This window comes from Crinia signifera, chromosome 4 (genome assembly GCF_055691185.1).
Source record: "Crinia signifera chromosome 4, ASM5569118v1, whole genome shotgun sequence".
Classification (NCBI taxonomy): Eukaryota; Metazoa; Chordata; class Amphibia; order Anura; family Myobatrachidae; genus Crinia; species Crinia signifera.
In genome coordinates this window covers 240,086,478-240,101,276 of record NC_139220.1, presented here as the reverse complement: position 1 = coordinate 240,101,276, position 14,799 = coordinate 240,086,478, and the positions used below count along the sequence as shown (strand labels likewise).

The 14,799-nt window shown below is 43.0% G+C and overlaps 1 protein-coding gene across 2 annotated transcripts in view; it reads right to left on the bottom strand.

Annotated features, from left to right (window-relative positions):
• Window positions 1-14,348, bottom strand: part of MAN2A2 (mannosidase alpha class 2A member 2) — a 280,528-nt gene extending 266,180 nt beyond the window's left edge. The window contains exon 1 of one of the 2 annotated variants that reach the window (XM_083184113.1): window positions 14,062-14,348. The gene's annotated coding sequence lies outside the window, so the exon portion shown is untranslated. The remainder of the gene's footprint in view (window positions 1-14,061) is intronic. The other variant, XM_083184110.1, reaches the window with a different exon arrangement.
• Window positions 14,349-14,799: the final 451 nt, after the last annotated feature.

Below are 14,799 nucleotides of genomic sequence, written 5' to 3'. Positions count from 1 at the left end.
CAGGAACATATCCGGAATATCAAACACAAACTTCTCACTCACAGCCTCCCTCGCCACTTTTTAGAAACCCATAATTCTACAGTTAATACACATAACTTTTCTTTCACTGTTCTGGAACAAATTCTGGAGAACCCCAGAGGAGGTGATAGGGATCTCACCTTGTCCAAAAGGGAAACCTTTTGGATCTATTCACTTAACTCTTTACACCCTTTTGGTCTCAATGAAAATGTTGATATTGTTTCTTTCTTGGGATGATCACTCTATATTAAGTACATATTGTACCGTAAAAATAATTTTTCTTCTCACGTTCACTATGTAACAATATTGTAAATTACAACTTCAGCCAAATTTTCTTCTTCCTAAAAGCACTTATATATCAACTTATATTATTATAAATACTATATGTTCCTGTGACATTTTATATATTGTCTCTTTCACGTTGTATTTATGTGTCCACTTATAGACCGGAAAAATGTCATTATCTTTTTTGATAAAAGTCAAGCTCTGCGTTCTGACAGATCTAGTTATTTGTATCATATTTGTATCATGCTAAATAGATCTATCTATAGACCAAAAAATTGTTACCATCTCATGCTAACTTATGATAACTAGGGTATTTTGCATCATATTTATATCATGTGATATAGGTCTATCTATAGACCAAAAAACTGTTAACTCATGATAATTAATGTATATATGTATCACATCATGCGATATAGGTCTATTTTTAGACCAAAAACTGTTACCATCTCATACTAAAGGATCGAGTCTTTGATTGTAAATGGAAAAAAATCCCATTTGTGATGTACAATGAATTGTAAATGAAGAGGCAACCCAGACACATATACTCCGGGTATCATCCATTTATTATTTACATAATACCACCCTTTATATAATGCGTTATCATATCCCATCACCAGCGGAGCTGACAATGACGTCAACCCCCAGATACACACGTGTCCACGTCAGTCATATGGAACGCACGCTGCGCTCCATCTCATATTCCCATCACAACGCTGGCTTCAAATATCCGGTCACAACGCTGGCTTTAAATATCCTTCTCTACATAGGTCTCTAATCTTGGTTATTTTGCCCTATAAACATTTGGAACGCACAATGCGTTCCACTGCTATCCTCTGGATACCGGAAACAATATGGACACCGGAAGTGACGTTCCGGAGCGCATATTGGAACGCATACGGCGAAAGGTATCAGTCGCCGTTAGTATTAACCTATACTTGGGGCAGTTTTCATCCACACTGGTATTATATATTCTATTGCCGGGTGCCACCATCGAGGCTCTATTAAACATTTTACACTGTTAACGTAGCTACCTAATTTTTACTCGTACCGGAAGTTACGTCATGGGATTTTCCCTATATATATCCGGTATCAGCACAGCTATCATTACCTGCTGTTTGGTCCAGTGCAAGGTGGCTGTGAGATTTGCTCAAGGTATGTGGAAGCTGGTTTTCCTCTTCATGTTTAAATTTGGCTTGTAAACACATTTTTGATGAAGCAACTTGTTTCATGAATTACTTTATGTACTATATCTTTTTGAATACCTGAATGATTCTAGGGAATTGTTCTATGTTTAATTGTTCTATGGAATTGTTTTATCCACACAATGTTATATCAGCTTAATTCATTCTGGTATCTCTCTTGAGTAATTTGCATATACTTACTTATACTTATGGAATTGTTTTATTCACACAATGTTATATCAGCTTAATTCATTCTGGTATCTCTGTTGAGTAATTTGCATATACTTACCTTTTTAATCATGATAGTCTTGGACTAACATGACCCTATCTATTGACCGCTCAGTCATGTTAGGCTAATTATAAGTTTAATTTTAATCTAAAATAATTAAGCTACAATCAATACTGCTGTAAATAATCCATTATTCACTATATGTAGTAGGAACTTGTGGATTCACTAGATTCATCTTGAACCCGTTCCCCCCCTTTTTTGCATAAAAAGGGCACCACCTGGAAATTGGTATGTACTGATTCCCTTCAATTTCCAAGAACTCTAAACACTTGCTCTCCACCGGATCCATTATATTCATCCTTTGATATTTTTTATGTTTTAGAAAACCACACTACATTATATAGGATTTAAGACCTTATAAGGACTTATCCATTGTATATGAAGTCAGAATTCTGAAGGCTCTTTTTTACACTTCTGAGCTGAGTTTGGGTATGTACAGTCCAAATCCTTCAGGCTTATACCATCCAGTACCCATGTAGTGTGTAATATGGTCTTTCTCCACCACTTAGATAAAATTAACCCCTGAGGAAGTCGCCTGGTCGACGAAACGTGTTGGGTTTTTCCACAAACTGACTAAATTGAATATACAGATGAAAAATGTTTTATTGTAACTTTTAAACCATTTGTATTAAATGTTTCTGTAAAAGAATTACCACTGTATTCTATCATTGATCTGGTGGAGGATACTTTAATTTAGGGCGCACTGGGTCAACTCTTTTGTTCCAACTACATCTATGTTTATGTATAAATTGTTAGTAAAAAATGGCTTTTCTTATTGAATATGTAAATTATCATGCACAATGCTATTGATTGCAAATGTAGGTAATAGGTAATGATATTAAGTGCACTGTTCATGGTAGGATGTATGAGGATGCATATGCCAGTGGTTTCACATATGGCCAATGTTTTGACTACAGCGCATATGCCATAATGGCCTTGTGACAGACACTGTATTGTTGATTAGGACATCAGAGTTATCGTCAAACCATGGCCATTTAAGACCGGCAACAGAGAGAGAGGTAATGTTATAAACATGCAGCCATGGCGTGGAGCCAACGTCACACACACACTCCCTCAAAACGCCTGGGCCCGCCTGCATTTTACCTGACACTCCCAGAAAACAGCCAGTTACCACCCACAAACCCAGGTTTCCAGTCAATCAACCAGCGAACGGCTTGTTATCGGAAAAGACAATGGATTTTTCCGCTGAATGGCATTGTGCATGCTACAATCCATATGCCTATTCAGTCTATGGAGAATCCTCCGCCTTGTGAAATTGCAGGGCTGCGATCAGGTCTGAATAACCCACTATGTTGGAAAGAAAAAGTGAGCATGTTGGACTTTTAGCCGAGTTTGGTATTTGGTGTTGTATTTGTAAAGTGTTCATATTGAAGTTGGTAAATCTACCCATAGCGATGTACACAGCACTTTTCTTCCCCATATCTGATTTGTGTGAATGAGGAAGAGGAGGGTTGGTTACATTTTCTGGAAGTTGAGGTATACGTAAATATGAACTATACTGCACAAGGCTGTGCTGACTGTAGTGGTGGGAAGGGGAAGTAGTCACTTTACTGACAGTAATGCTTTTGACAGTCAAAATTACATCAGCATTATGTTGATGAGAGCAATGCCGCCATGGTTGTATTGTTATTTAAAGCATTTTCACCATGTAAACATTATAACTTTAAACCTGATAATAATGCTGACACTTAAAATGATTCAAATGATATAGCAACCCCAATGTATTCTCCTGTCCACATAATGCTATAAACATTATGTGGGATATTCAATCCCTGCTGCTATTCAATGCGGTCTTTCCCCATAGCATTAAAGACAGAACGGGCCTGACCTTGAAAGCTGCCGGCCCCGTTTTGCAGAGAATAGCCGTTAACTGCCGGATCTCGAAAATCCATGTCCATTTACGCAGACACGCCCCATTTTTGCCAATCGGCAAGTGCGACATGGAATCCCACCTGCCGATATGCAGGCGAGCAAAACTAAAACAGGCCAGGGTCAGGGCTGAAGGGATGTACCGACAATCGTGACCCGGGATTGAATACTCCCCTTTGTCTGTTCACAAGATTATGCATCAAAAAATCATCCATATCTCCTAGACAGGACCAGTGTGTTATAGCATGAATAATTGGTATGGGGTCACAGGCGAATATTTTACAAAGTATGAAATGAATTACTGGATGACTTGTGCAATAGAACATTTTAGCAATATTTTATTTACTTACAACATTGATTTGTAAACCTAATACTTGCAATACATTACATCATTATTTCTGCCTTGTGTAAAACCATAAAAGGGACATCTGTGAGGAGTAAATATTGAAGCGCCGAGAAGCGTAACTGGGGGAAATGTTAGCCTAGCGTACGTAGCAGTAGGCTGTAGGACAGCAGGCAAATTATTTACATGCGAGGGATCGTCTATGAAATGAAGTACGCCTGCACTACTTTAATTCTTACATTTCAAGAACCCAATCTCATACGAATAGTATTCTCTATGTGCAGCCTTATATTTGAGTAGTCTTTCTCATGTATATTAGTTTGAAGAATCTGAAATGTCACACTACCAGAGTCGTTTCCATTTACGGGTCTAGTGGCACTGTTTTCCAGGCGCTGCGGAGGCTCCATTGTAGTCAGGTGCCGGTTGGAATACACCGTAGTAAAATTCTCAAGGCCGACAGACCTCCTCCGAGTTGCAGGTTCCTCACCTCTTCTGGCTGCTTCTGTGTGGCTCTGGCTGCAGGCACTAAATTTAAAATCACCTCCCCATATAAGGGAATCTGAGCATTGTTCAAGTGCCAGAGTATTAGGATCCATACCTTTGCTCCAGCTTTTGTTCCCAGGGAACTAATCACCTTCTGCAGAGAAGAGGCCCATCACTCAAAAAAATGTGTAGCTAAACCAAGTAACTACACTCTGGGGCTACAACACTGCTGGTTTTGAAAATGGGGAAATGGTTTTGATTTTACTAAGGAGAAAATTTTTCAATGACATGAATGACGCACACCAGGAAGTTCAGAGAGTCCATTGAAACCCATAATAAAGCACCGCAACACTGACTGGGAGCGAGACAAACAGGAAAGCAAAAAGAAAACCCCAAACAACCCCGATAAACTGCATGATGCAAACTTAAATTAAAAAAAAGCCCAATAGCCAGTTTCATGCATCCCGCCCAGTGTCCTCCTCAGTTCCTTTATACCCACCAGGTTGCACATTGGAATTCTGTCATCGGGCCATAACATGCCCGATAAGTCTCATACACACTTGGCGTTTGTGCTGTAAGTCTCCTACACACTTGTGTGTATGAGGATCTTTGATGTGAAAATCGCTGGCTCAAAATACACACCAGCGTTTTTCACAGGGGGTGAACCAGTTTCCATAGTACGATACAAGGGAAAGTGGATCGCTCGGCCGGTAGGACAGCCCAAAGGACGGCGGTGGCTGGTGATGATGCGGGAGTTTAGGCGATTTTGAGCTAAAAATATCAATACACCAACATTGAGCCACTTCAGCTCAAAATTGACCAGCGTGTATGGGCCATAAGACTCTGTTCTGGGTCAACACCATCTCCAACTGTATACCCGCATCCAGACCATCTCTCTGAGAGTTGTGATATGAACACACTATAAAAGGTGGTGTGGCTAGTGGGAAATTCTGTGATCATGAGCCACTACCCATCTCTGTGACTCTATGGGGTGTTCCCGGCACTCTGTGAGCTGCTGAGCATGCCCCCATTCCCTCTCTTCCGGTAAATAGATGCTGTGCTAAGAGCAGCAAGTGAGAGAGGGTCTTAAATGCCCCCCCTCCACCTGTGGAACACTGTGGCAAGCAAGTGGGACAATGGGACTGTCCCACCAAAAATCAGGACAGCTGAGAGGTATGAAATTGTTGTGGGTAAAACTGGGCCAGTGGAGTGGAGAGGGAGTGCGCAGGAGACGCTTACATGGAAGCAGCAGCAACAACATTAGTATAGTAATGCAACAGGAGGTGTAACACCTACAGCTTGCATTAGTGATTCCAGCTGCATCCTAGGACACAGTATTGGATCAACTGTGACACCACTGTCTGACTACCTGATCCATGGGGTCGCATAAGCTGGCCACCGCAAGTCTGAGAAAGAGCCCAGGAAATCTCTATCCTCATCTCTTACAAACATCATTGGCAAACTGGAGGCAGAGGCATAGGGAGGGTGGAGCACAGGCTCCAGGAGCCAAGGCAGTTGGAGAGCATTCCCTCGGGGACCCCTAACCTGCCCTCCACTTCCCCAGAATGCCAATGCGGGTGTGAAGTCATTGTGCTCAGCCTTCTGGGGCTGACCATCTAATTAATTCTGCAGCCTTCACTCTAAAAAGTCAATACTTACTTTTCAGATGGCTCCAGTCCAAATTCGGACGGGCGCTGTTATGTTAGCAACCTGCCCCAGGCAGGCATGACACACCTGCAATCCCAGGGGAACGGCCAGAGTTTTTACGGTGACGCCCATAAATCGCTGGGTATTCCCCTGCCTAAAATCTAGTGCCTATTAGGGATGGCCATCGACCATCGATGATTCAAAATCATCGATGGTTCATGGCCGATGTCTAATACTTTTGCCATCGATGGGGGAGAACCAGATGGTTTCCCTCCATCGATGGAACAGCAAAACAATGTTTTGCTTTTATTTTGTTTTTAAAGTGCCGGGACACGGAGCATAGCTCCGCCCCCGACACCCACAAAGCCCCGCCCCCATGTTTTGATTGGCCCACAGGCCAATTAATGAAACATTATGGATGACCATCTATATGTAAAAATATCGATGGTCAGCCATTGCATAGTTTAGCACTATCGATGGCCAGTTGCAGAGTTGCCATTGATGGCAATGGCAATGATGGCCATCCCTAGTACCTATGTACCTAAAATCTAGTGAATTAGGCATCCCACCCGTCCAGTGGTGTGTTGTTGTTTTCTTAAACAGGGAATGCCCTCCTTTTGGATCCAAATTCCCATGCCCCTCTTTCTCCTAAATTGTCCTTATTTTGGGTGTGATGTATAGATGTATTATTTATCTATTAACCATCTCCAAAACAGATTGGTTATGGTAATTGGAATTATGCAGTTGTCTGAGCACAGACAAAATCTTCTAGCTCTTTTAGCCATCCAATATACAATAGTTTTATGGTAAAGTTGGATGGTGGGTATGGGTATATAACACTGCCTGCTCTAGGTCTACTGTGCATAACATGCATCTTGGAGATAACATGACCAATTTAAGATTGAAAAATAGTTGCAAAATAGGTGTTGTAGAAATTTAGAAACAAAAATATGGGTATAGATGCAATGACTGTCGTTCCTCTAGAACTGGGGTAGCCAACCCTAGTCCTCGAGAGCTACCAACAGTGCATGTTTTGCAGGTCTCCTCACAGAATCACAAGTAAGCTAATTAGCTCCATCTGTGTATCTTTTAAAATGTGTATGTGATCAATGAGTGCAGCAGCTAGGTTGTCTGGAAAATGTGAACTGTTGGTAGCTCTCGAGGGCTAGGGTTGGCTACCACTGCTCTAGAACCTTGATACTCCAGCTGTTGTTAAACTATACATCCCAGCATGCTCTGCTTCAGTTTTTCTATTTGGCTATGCTAAATCTGATGCAGAGCATGCTGGGATGTGTAGTTCAACAACAGCTGGAGTGTCAAGGTTAGCCATCAAGGCTCTAGAACAATGCAGTGGTGTATCTATAATTGGTGCATTGGTTTCTGGGTTACAAGGGCCCACACTGCAAACCCTGCACCCAGTTAAACCATGATCTTCAAAACTTACCTCACTAGAGTACCACAGTGAAAGAGATTACAAATTAACAGGAGAAATGTAACAGCTGCCACTTTCACCGGTAATATGTGCAATAAAAAAAAAATGCCAGCAAAATGGCTGCTACGCCATTTCACTAAAGACCGGTGAATACACAGTAGATTTTGTCAAAGATAGAAAGGTAGCCTAGATGCAGACTGCACAACGTCCCTTAGTGTCTCTTAAGGTGCGTACACACGGGGGCGATTATTGCAAATATCGCTGGAAATATGGTCGCTGAGCGACCATATTGCCAGTGATTGGAGTGTGCACCAGCGATAAAACGCTCTCCCGTTTTCAGCCCCCGAATGGTCGCTGGTCAGAGGAGCATGCTCCTCCGACCAGCGACTTCCACTGCCTCTTCTCCCATGACATTTTCATCTGGTCGCAGTTGAAAACAGGACACTGAGCAATATGATTGCTGAGCAATATATTGCTCGCAATATATTGCCAGCGATCATATTGCCCCGTGTGTACACACCTTTAGGCACTTAGGGCATTATTCTAGTTCACTCTTTCTGACAAAATCCTTCTTAGATGGACAAAACCATGTGCACTGCAGTGGGGCAGATGTAAAATGTGCAGAGAGAATTAGATTTGGGTGAGTTATTTTGTTTCTGTGCAGGGTAAATACTGACTGCTTTATTTTTACACTGCAATATAGATCTCACTTTGAAGTAAAACCCCACCCAAATCTAATTCTCTCTGCACAAGTTACATCTGCCCCACCTGCAGTGCACATGGTTTTGTCCATCTAAGAAGGATTTTATCAGAAAGAGTGAACTAGAATAAGGCCCTTAATAACCAGTGCATGGTTCCATTTCTGTATACATGAGCACAGGTGGACACATTATTGAGGGCCCATACACCTGCTTTTGACGATTCTCTGCCACCCCTGACCAGATGTGCCGATCAATGGGCAGCGATAATTGGGGATCCATCAGGGGATCAGGGATATTTGGCATGTTAAAAAGTCTAAATCAGGGAATCTTAAATTATTATCCCCACTTCCCTGATTTGATGGTCGGGGGATTGCTGCGATACAGTGTAGGTGTATGGGCATCATTAAATGATAAACAGGTACTTATTATTTCATGTGCCACTCTAAAGAACCCTAGAAAACATGCTCTGTTAGGGTTACCCGTGTATTTGGGAACCCTGCTTTAGAGAATTAAGAAAAATGATAAAGATAATCAGTTCTTACAGGGTCAATTAGCTGTGATGCTGCTTAGCCCCCAAGGGCAGCCATATGCCACTCTTACCGAAGATCAGAACTGATTTTTGTCTCCTGCGATTTGAACTTAATTTAATAGATCTTAGATGACTTGTATTTTTACTTTGACCTACTGTATCAACAAGGTAATATGCATCTTCAACTAGCACAATGGCTCCCAGACATATTAAACCAAGTCACCCTAGATAATCAGCATTTTTTTCATGACACCCTTTAGTTTCTGATTAAAAATTCAGCAAAAAGTATTAAATTACATCAATTGTGCCTATCGGTCTCCTTAGTATTTTTTATGATTGGTAGCTGCCAGCACTCATTTGTCCTGTCACATCCTAGACCACCAACCATCCCATGGCATGCTTATCTGCAAGTACCATGCGGTACCCATTGGGAACCACTTAACTGGACAGATATTTATGGCCAAAGTAGTATACACAGCACGCCCCATTCCACAACCTATTTTTCTCTGCTCTTCTCATTTTTCACATGAGGAGGTAAAATTACTAAAGCTCACAGTAACCAACCAGATTCTATCATATTCTAGGATGCATGCCCCCATAGCGGCAAAATGGGGGAGTGGCCTCGCGGAAGAGCCGCGAGTATAGGCCACGCCCCCAAATTAGGTCACGCCCCCAAAAGGCGCATCTCAGGCGCGCAGGAGCATCGTCCTGCATGCAAACCTTCAAAAGTTGGGAGGTATGCTCTAGCTGCCACTAGCTTCTGCCGCCATCGGTACCACTGCTGTAGTCCGGTTTAAAGCCACTTTCCTGACCTGCCTGCTACAAGCTGCATCCAGCTATATATTCGTTGTGCGCTACGACTCTGCTGTAAAGCTTCCGGTAATCCTGCCATTCAGCTGTATCCAGACGCTCACCAGTTACTTTACAGTTCACCAACTCCGGTCCAGCTACAGAACCTACCACCTGCTCCACCGGGTTTACATAGTTACAGTTCCTGCTACTGGCTTCACTTTCCAGCCCAGCCACAGTACCTGCTGTCCTGCTACAGTAATTCTCGTGCCAGTCGCTATCCAGATTTGGTCATTATCACCGCATTATCCATAAACCGGTTTCCAGTTGCCTTTAATTAGTTCCAGCATCCCTGGACTCTGTTAAGTTGCCAAGTCGGCCTATTTAATACCATGTTCTCATTGCCGCCCCTGCAAAATCCCGGGTTTTTCTTGCCGTGTTTTTGGCGGGGCACAGAGAATGGATACTTTTCTTCCCCATTCTACAGCACCTTAAACCCGGGAAATTCCCGTGTATGACGCGTTCACATACACTGGTCTGCCCTGCCAACAAGTGTGTGAATATAAAAGCAGCTTTGATTGGCTGTTGAAAAAGTAGCTGTGATTGGCTGTTTTAGAAAGCAGCTGTTATTGGCTGGCTGAGGATGATGTCATATAAAGTGGCCTGTTTTTTCCAAGCACACTGCATTGCTGGAATCATGGCTGATGAGATGCTTTTGTTTTGCACCATTTTGCTGTTTCATGCAGCAAATGAGAGCTTGCTGCAGCTGCTTACATTGTGCTACCTTGCACAATGCACTTTGAAGAGGAGGAGAGCGCAATTTCTTGCTGAGAGAGACAGTGCTCGCCTTCATTATGTGCGAAGGAGAAGAGCTTTCATCACCTCCAGCGTTACCTCCATATTGAGGTTCAGCACATCCAGTACCCGGCGAATGTGGACCAGAGACTGCTCTCATGGCGAGGTATTTTGGTCTACAGTGGAGGGTTATGAGGATGACCAGTGGATGGAGCATTTTCGCATGTCACGTGGGACCTTTCAGTATGTGCTGGACCTTCTAACCCCTGCACTTTCCAGACAGACCACAAACTGCTCGACGCAGCATATGGACGTCAGACGCAGCATGAAATGGACGTCACGTCACCTGATCACATCCGCCAATGAGCTTCTTTTTTTCCATCATGTTTGAAAAACCCGTGTCTGCGCTGTTCAGACTGAAGTACACCCGTGTTTTACCCAGGAAAAACCCTGCAAAAAACCCGTGTGTAATTCCCGGGGCATAACACCCGGGAATTTCAAAAGGACGCGTTCACACTGAGACACGACACGGGAAATTACCGCTCGCCCTGCCAAATACCCGGGTTTTTTAGGCAATGAGAACGGGGTATGAGTTATTTATTCACTTCTAGTTGCTGTTATAAGCCAATTGGGCTATTCTAAATTCCAGTTATCCCCAGAGTTTTATTTAGCCAAGGGGGCTCTCTTTCTGACCAAATTATTCTTAGATGGACAAAACCATGTGCACTGCAGGGGGGCATATGCAAAATGTGCAGAGAGAATTAGATTTGGGTGGGGTTTTACTTCAAAGTGAGATCTATATTGAAGTGTAAAAATAAAGCAGCCACTATTTTCCCTGCACAGAAACAAAATTACTCACCCAAATCTAATTCTCTCTGCACATGTTACATCTGCCCTCCCTGCAGTGCACATGGTTTTGTCCATCTAAGAAGTATTTTGTCAGAAAGAGTGAACCAAAATAAGGCCCCATGTGATCTGCTCCTGTCATTCACAACTCCGGTACATCATTCACAGTATCATCGTGATCACCCAACATCCACCATCTGACCACTCCAGTCATGACTGATTCCACACACCCACCTCGTGACACTGATTGTTGCTATGGACAACATCAACTCTTCATTTATTGAAGCTTTAGTAAATTTACATTGAAAACGCTGTTTATTTCTTTACTTTCAAGTTGACCGGAATCATTACACATGACAAGTGTCTTACAAAACAATGTTACACATGACAAGTGTCTTACAAAACAATACATTTACAACATTATGACAACAGGATATCTTTCAATAAATACTGGGTACTATACTTTTAAAAGAAGTGAAAGTGGAAAATAACACTATCAGTTTAGCTTATAAGTACTGGGCCTTCTACTTCCTCAGTGGAGCCCTGGTGATTGCAAACCGTCTTGTCCAAACTTCCTCTATTTCTCTGGAAAGGTCCTTGCACAGCTCTCTGTTAACCACCTTCAAATCGCTACAAGAGTGCTGGGAGATGGTGAATCCATAGAAAGCTGCAGTCTATTTCATCAAGGTTTCTTGATTTGTCTGTACAACAAAACCACCCTGGTATAAATAGAAAGCTGCAGTTCATCAAGGTTTCTTGATTTGTCTATGCGTTCCCATGGCCGAATCCCCTGGCCCGCCATGGCCGCTCGCACACAGCGGCTGCACATGCGCATAAATAATTATGCGCATGTGCAGTCACAAAAAAATTGGTCCCCCGTGCAAGGGGGAACCTATTAAACCTGAATCAGGTCCAATATCTCAGTCCTGATATCCAATTGAGCGGAAATTTGAACTTACAAGTTCGGGTTTGAATCAGTCCCTGCACCAAGTGAACAGGTGGTTGGCGGAACCGCTACCAATATATCACCCAGTTTGTACTAAGGTTAAGCAAAATTGATGTAAATTTGTTAAGGTCCCCATACTTTAAGCCGAGGTATTACATGCAGCATCTCATGAGATACCTTGCCAACTCCCCGGTGGCTAGATCGTATGCGTCATTTTGCATATAATGTTTCACATTCAATCTCATTAATTTCCCCAGAATACGATGCATTCTTGGTGCAGCAGTGACAATCTACAAATCTGATCCGATGCACACGTAAATACGATTTTACACTTTTCAAGCGATCAGCCCGATGCATCAAAATCATATAGAAACGGACCAAATCGTACTAGTTTATCGCCACTTTAACTTTGTTTCCTGCTTTGTAGCACTTTATTGAATATTCGGTACTTGTTAATATGTTAGTTGTTAGTTGAGCGCCCACTATAGTTAGTATGCTCATACCCCCACTATCCATGTCGGCGAGCGCAGCGAGTCACCGAGCCCGAAGCATGCCGAGCATAGCGAGCCCCGCGAGGGGATGCAGAAAACTAAGCAAATAGCTTAGTGGGCGCCCAACTAACATATAAGTACCGAATATTCTTTTTAAAATACATATAAACTTTACAACTATGGGTGTGGATCGTTTGGTCTACAACAACTAGGTCAACAAGCATTGGGTTGACACCACTAGGTCGACATGGGTCTAGGTCGACAGGACATTGGGTCGCCACAAGCATTCGGTCGACATGGGCTAGGTCGACAGTAAAAAGGTCGACATGGAGTTTTCACTGTTTTTTTACCCGAATGTTGACACAGTCGACATGGCCACAGTTTGAAGTGCGCCACATCCCCTAGCATCACTCGATATGCTTCGGGCACGGTGGCTTGCTACGCTCGGCACACTATTTTATTCTTCCACAATGCCCTAGTGCATGGGTCTTCAAACTGTGGCCCTTCAGATGTTGTGAAACTACAAATCTTAGCATGCCTTGCCACAGTTTTAACACTCCCTTATAGCAAAACTGTGGCAAGGCATGCTGGGTTTTGTAGTTTCAATAGCAAAACTGTGGCAAGGCCTGCTGGGATTTGTAGTTTCACAACATCTGGAGGGCCACCGTTTGAAGACCCATTCCCTAGTCGTGGATGGTGGGGCATGAAATACTGCGTGTCGGTTTAAAAAACAGTGAAAAACCCCATGTCGACCTTTTGACTTTTGACTTAGCCCATAACAACCTAGTGCTTGGGTCGACCTAGACCCATGTCGACCTAAACCCATGTTGACCTTGTTGCCTGTCGACCTAGCGGTGTCGACCCAATGCTTGTCGACCTAGTTGCTGTGTAGACCTAATGACTGTATCCCACAACTACACCAGAAATAAATCAACTGTATTGTGCCAACTGCAAATGTGTAAAAAATAATACATAATTAAACAACACAACTGGGACAACCCATTAAGACCTGGAAAAGTCCCCGGAAACTAAGGACACTTTGTAACTGCGTTGTCTGGGCAACACCTCCATTGGCTAGTACGGTGCAGTCTCAGCCAGATTATTAGGCATGAGTCCTGTAAAAGTACCTGAGCTGTAGTAGCCTGTCTCCCTGCAGTCATTACGGAGCAGTGTGCACCGGTTTGAGCTAGCACTCATACGGTGGAGAGAGGCACCATGACCGGCGTGACAATTACTTTTACTGAGCCCGTGTCAATGGGACAGGTAGCTCCCCAGGTTCCTGCTCTGTCCGGTTGATGAACTATGCAACGTCAGGTAGTAGGGTAGCCCGCCCACCTGACCATGCATTCTGTATACAGCATACTGAACATACAGTATGGTACCATCCATAACTTACCACGCTCTAGCTGCTTATATCCCGGGCTCAGTGACAGCCATTCCTCTCCATTTTCTCTGTATATTGCACAGATCGGCCTCTGGTGTCAGCAGTGATTTATGGTAGATTCCCTCAGCATAAATCCTGGCTGGTTTCTGTTCCTCCGGCGGCTGTCTCCCCAGCCCCTGTCAGCAAGCTCTGGTGCTGAAGTGTCGGTGAAGCGCGGCAGACTACTCGTTGCAGTCTCTGCAGCCTTCCTCTCTGTTCTGTGGCTGCACAGTAGCGACCGAGTGAGTGACTCCTCTCACGCCAGCACTTCCCACACGGCTATTTAACTCTCTTTGCGCCGCCCTTACATCTTTTACAGGAGCAACACTCACATTAGCATTGTTATTATTAACCCTTCCAACACCGCTGTAAGGTCAGTGTGGCTACAGTGTTTTACTGATATTCATAATAAACAAGAAAAGGTAAGTATAATGTAAGTGCACTGAAAGTCTAATAATGACTCATAAAATTTTACTTTTAATACATTTCAATAAAAATGGTGAAATATTAAAACATAGTAGAAAGAAATAAAGAACAGAAGATATTAGATTTAAAATATCAATGACCACGGCTCAACCACGTCCTCATTTTGCATGGTTAAATTATCCCTGTATGTTTTTTTTAAAGTATTTATTTATCCATTTTCGAGAAAAGACGTACATCAGACATAGGGGTAGATTTATTAAGCTCAATGACAGGTAAGAGCTGATT